We start from the raw sequence: 6,000 nt of genomic DNA on the forward strand, positions 1-6,000 counted from the left end.
CTTGTTGGGAACACAAAGTTTCTTTTCAGTTGCAAACTCCACTCCATACATATATATGGGGAGGTACTAGCTCCAACTCTGTTTTACAGTGAAAACTGCTGGTACTTCAAACCGGCACTAGGAAACAGACTGAGAAACCAGAGTAAAAGTTTCTCCTGCAACCCGTTCCATTTGTGCTAGATGAACGAACGTCTCTCCACATGCTCAGTTCTGAGAGATAAGTGTGTGTGAAAGCCGTCTTTCACCTAGCTTGTTGGGAACACAAAGTTTCTTTTCAGTTGCAAACTCCACTCCATACATATATATGGGGAGGTACTAGCTCCAAATCGGTTTTACAGTGAAAACTGCAGGAACTTCAAACCGGCACTAGGAAACAGACTTAGAAACCAGAGTATAAGTTTCTCCTGCAACCCGTTCCCATTGTGCTAGATGAACGAACGTCTCTCCACATGCTCAGTTCTGAGAGATAAGTGTGTGTGAAAGCCGTACTTCACCTAGCTTGTTGGGAACACAAAGTTTCTTTTCAGTTGCAAACTCCAATCCATACATATATATGTGGAGATACTAGCTCCAACCAGGTTTTACAGTGAAAACTGCAGGAACTTCAAACCGGCACTAGGAAACAGACTGAGAAACCAGAGTAAATTTTCTCCTGCAACCTGTTCCCTTTGTGCTAGATGAACGAACGTCTCTCCTCATGCTCAGTTCTGAGAGTTGTGTGTGTGTGAAAGCCGTCCTTCACCTACCTTTTTGGGAACATAAAGTTTCTTTTCATTTGTAAATTCCACTCCATACATATATATGGGGAGGTACTAGCTCCAACTCGGTTTTACAGTGAAAACTGCTGGAACTTCAAACCGGCACTAGGAAACAGACTGAGAAACCAGAGTAAAAGTTTCTCCTGCAACCCGTTCCCTTTGTGCTAGATGAACGAACGTCTCTCCACATGCTCAGTTCTGAGAGATAAGTGTGTGTGAAAGCCGTCCTTCACATAGCTTGTTGGGAACACAAAGTTTCTTTTCAGTTGCAAACTCCACTCCATACATATATATTGGGAGGTACTAGCTCCAACCAGGTTTTACAGTGAAAACTGCAGGAACTTCAAACCGGCACTAGGAAACAGACTGAGAAACCAGAGTAAAAATTTCTCCTGCAACCTGTTCCCTTTGTGCTAGATGAACGAACGTCTCTCCGCATGCTCAGTTCTGAGAGATGTGTGTGGTTGAAAGCCGTCCTTCACCTAACTTTTTGGGAACATAAAGTTTCTTTTCATTTGTAAACTCCACTCCATACATATATATGGGGAGGTACTAGCTCCAACTCGGTTTTACAGTGAAAACTGCTGGAACTTCAAACCGGCACTAGGAAACAGACTGAGAAACCAGAGTAAAAGTTTCTCCTGCAACCCGTTCCCTTTGTGCTAGATGAACGAACGTCTCTCCACATGCTCAGTTCTGAGAGATAAGTGTGTGTGAAAGCCGTTCTTCACCTAGCTTGTTGGGAACACAAAGTTTCTTTTCAGTTGCAAACTCCACTCCATACATATATATAGGGAGGTACTAGCTCCAACTCGGTTTTGCAGTGAAAACTGCTGGAACTTCAAACCGGCACTAGGAAACAGACTGAGAAACCTGAGTAAAGTTTCTCCTGCAACCCGTTCCCTTTGTGCTAGATGAACGAACGTCTCTCCACATGCTCAGTTCTGAGAGATAAGTGTGTGTGAAAGCCGTCCTTCACCTAGCTTGTTGGGAACACAAAGTTTCTTTTCAGTTGCAAACTCCACTCCATACATATATATGGGGAGGTACTAGCTCCAAACAGGTTTTACAGTGAAAAATGCAGGAACTTCAAACCGGCACTAGGAAACAGACTGAGAAACCAGAGTAAAAGTTTCTCCTGCAACCCGTTCCCTTTGTGCTAGATGAACGAACGTCTCTCCACATGCTCAGTTCTGAGAGGTGTGTGTGTGTGAAAGCCGTCCTTCACCTAGCTTTTTGGGAACATAAAGTTTCTTTTCATTTGTAAACTCCACTCCATACATATATATGGGGAGGTACTAGCTCCAAATCGGTTTTACAGTGAAAACTGCTGGAACTTCAACCCGGCACTAGGAAACAGACTGAGAAACCAGAGTAAAAGTTTCTCCTGCAACCCGTTCCCTTTGTGCTAGATGAACGAACGTCTCTCCACATGCTCAGTTCTGAGAGATAAGTGTGTGTGAAAGCCTTCCTTCACCTAGCTTGTTGTGCACACAAAGTTTCTTTTCAGTTGCAAACTCCACTCCATACATATATATGGGGATGTACTAGCTCCAACTCGGTTTTACAGTGAAAACTGCTGGAACTTCAAACCGGCACTAGGAAACAGACTGAGAAACCAGAGTAAAAGTTTCTCCTGCAACCCGTTCCCTTTGTGCTAGATGAACGAACGTCTCTCCACATGCTCAGTTCTGAGAGATAAGTGTGTGTGAAAGCCGTCCTTCACATAGCTTGTTGGGAACACAAAGTTTCTTTTCAGTTGCAAACTCCATTCCATACATATATATGGGGAGGTACTAGCTCCAACTCGGTTTTACAGTGAAAACTGCTGGAACTTCAAACCGGCACTAGGAAAAAGACTGAGAAACCAGAGTAAAAGTTTCTCCTGCAATCCGTTCCCTTTGTGCTAGATGAACGAACGTCTCTCCACATGCTCAGTTCTGAGAGATAAGTGTGTGTGATAGCCGTTCTTCACCTAGCTTGTTGGGAACACAAAGTTTCTTTTCAGTTGCAAACTCCACTCCATACATATATATGGGGAGGTACTAGCTCCAACTCGGTTTTACAGTGAAAACTGCTGGAACTTCAAACCGGCACTAGGAAACAGACTGAGAAACCAGAGTAAAAGTTTCTCCTGCAACCCGTTCCCTTTGTGCTAGATGAACGAACGTCTCTCCACATGCTCAGTTCTGAGAGATAAGTGTGTGTGAAAGCCGTCCTTCACCTAGCTTGTTGGGAACACAAAGTTTCTTTTCAGTTGCAAACTCCACTCCATACATATATATAGGGAGGTACTAGCTCCAACTCGGTTTTGCAGTGAAAACTGCTGGAACTTCAAACCGGCACTAGGAAACAGACTGAGAATCCTGAGTAAAGTTTCTCCTGCAACCCGTTCCCTTTGTGCTAGATGAACGAACGTCTCTCCACATGCTCAGTTCTGAGAGATAAGTGTGTGTGAAAGCCGTCCTTCACCTAGCTTGTTGGGAACACAAAGTTTCTTTTCAGTTGCAAACTCCACTCCATACATATATATGGGGAGGTACTAGCTCCAACCAGGTTTTACAGTGAAAACTGCAGGAACTTCAAACCGGCACTAGGAAACAGACTGAGAAACCAGAGTAAAACTTTCTCCTGCAACCCGTTCCATTTGTGCTAGATGAACGAACGTCTCTCCACATGCTCAGTTCTGAGGGGTGTGTGTGTGTGAAAGCCGTCCTTCACCTAGCTTTTTGGGAACATAAAGTTTCTTTTCATTTGTAAACTCCACTCCATACATATATATGGGGAGGTACTAGCTCCAAATCGGTTTTACAGTGAAAACTGCTGGAACTTCAAACCGGCACTAGGAAACAGACTGAGAAACCAGAGTAAATGTTTCTCCTGCAACCCGTTCCCTTTGTGCTAAATGAACGAACGTCTCTCCACATGCTCAGTTCTGAGAGATAAGTGTGTGTGAAAGCCTTCCTTCACCTAGCTTGTTGGGCACACAAAGTTTCTTTTCAGTTGCAAACTCCACTCCATACATATATATGGGGAGGTACTAGCTCCAACTCGGTTTTACAGTGAAAACTGCTGGAACTTCAAACCGGCACTAGGAAACAGACTGAGAAACCAGAGTAAAAGTTTCTCCTGCAACCCGTTCCCTTTGTGCTAGATGAACGAACGTCTCTCCACATGCTCAGTTCTGAGAGATAAGTGTGTGTGAAAGCCGTCCTTCACATAGCTTGTTGGGAACACAAAGTTTCTTTTCAGTTGCAAACTCCACTCCATACATATATATGGGGAGGTACTAGCTCCAATTCGGTTTTACAGTGAAAACTGCTGGAACTTCAAACCGGCACTAGGAAACAGACTGAGAAACCAGAGTAAAATTTCTCCTGCAATCCGTTCCCTTTGTGCTAGATGAACGAACGTCTCTCCACATGCTCAGTTCTGAGAGATAAGTGTGTGTGATAGCCGTTCTTCACCTAGCTTGTTGGGAACACAAAGTTTCTTTTCAGTTGCAAACTCCACTCCATACATATATATGGGGAGGTACTAGCTCCCAATCGATTTTACAGTGAAAACTGCAGGAACCTAATCCGGCACTAGGAAACAGAATGAGAAACCAGAGTAAAAGTTTCTCCTGCAACCCGTTCCCTTTGTGCTAGATGAACGAACGTCTCTCCACATGCTCAGTTCTGAGAGATAAGTGTGTGTGAAAGCCGTCCTTCACCTAGCTTGTTGGGAACACAAAGTTTCCTTTCTAGTTGCAAACTCCACTCCATACATATATATGTGGAGGTACAAGCTCAAACCAGGTTTTACAGTGAAAACTGCAGGAACTTCAAACCAGCACTAGGAAACAGACTGAGAAACCAGAGTAAAAGTTTCTCCTGCATCCTGTTCCTTTTGTGCTAGATGAACGAACGTCTCTCCACATGCTTAGTTCTGAGAGATTTGTGTGTGTGAAAGCCGTCCTTCACCAAGCTTGTTGGGAACACAAAGTTTCTTTTCAGTTGCAAACTCCACTCCATACATATATATGGGTAGATACTAGCTCCAAATCCGTTTTACAGTGAAAACTGAAGGAACTTCAAACCGGCACTAGGAAACAGACTGAGAAACCAGAGTAAAAGTTTCTCCTGCAACCCGTTCCCTTTCTGCTAGATGAACGAACGTCTCTCCACATGCTCAGTTCTGAGTGATAAGTGTGTGTGAAAGCCGTCCTTCACCTAGCTTGTTGGGAACACAAAGTTTCTTTTCAGTTGCAAACTCCACTCCATACAAATATATGGGGAGGTACTAACTCCAAATCGGTTTTACAGTGAAAACTGCAGGAACTTCAAACCGGCACTAGGAAACAGACTGAGAAACCAGAGTAAAAGTTTCTCCTGCAACCCGTTCCCTTTCTGCTAGATGAACGAACGTCTCTCCACATGCTCAGTTCTGAGAGATAAGTGTGTGTGAAAGCCGTCCTTCACCTAGCTTGTTGGGAACACAAAGTTTCTTTTCAGGTGCAAACTCCACTCCATACATATATATGGGGAGGTACTAGCTCCAAATCGGTTTTACAGTGAAAACCGCAGGAACTTCAAACCGGCACTAGGAAACAGACTGAGAACCCAGAGTAAAAGTTTCTCCTGCAACCCGTTCCCTTTGTGCTAGATGAACGAACGTCTCTCCACATGCTCAGTTCTGAGAGATAAGTGTGTGTGAAAGCCGTCCTTCACCTAGCTTGTTGGGAACACAAAGTTTCTTTTCAGTTGCAAACTCCACTCCATACATATATATGGGGAGGTACTAGCTCCAACTCGGTTTTACAGTGAAAAGTGCTGGAACTTCAAACCGGCACTAGGAAACAGACTGAGAAACCAGAGTAAAAGTTTCTCCTGCAAGCCGTTCCCTTTGTGCTAGATGAACGAACGTCTCTCCACATGCTCAGTTCTGAGAGATAAGTGTGTGTGAAAGCCGTACTTCACCTAGCTTGTTGGGAACACAAAGTTTCTTTTCAGTTGCAAACTCCACTCCATACATATATATGGGGAGGTACTAGCTCCAAATCGGTTTTACAGTGAAAACTGCAGGAACTTCAAACCGGCACTAGGAAACAGACTGAGAAACCAGAGTAAAAGTTTCTCCTGCAACCCGTTCCCTTTGTGCTAGATGAACGAACGTCTCTCCACATGCTCAGTTCTGAGAGATAAGTGTGTGTGAAAGCCGTCTTTCACCTAGCTTGTTGGGAACACAAAGTTTCTTTTCA

Source organism: Camelus dromedarius, unplaced genomic scaffold, assembly GCF_036321535.1.
Source record: "Camelus dromedarius isolate mCamDro1 unplaced genomic scaffold, mCamDro1.pat HAP1_SCAFFOLD_120, whole genome shotgun sequence".
Classification (NCBI taxonomy): domain Eukaryota; kingdom Metazoa; phylum Chordata; class Mammalia; order Artiodactyla; family Camelidae; genus Camelus; species Camelus dromedarius.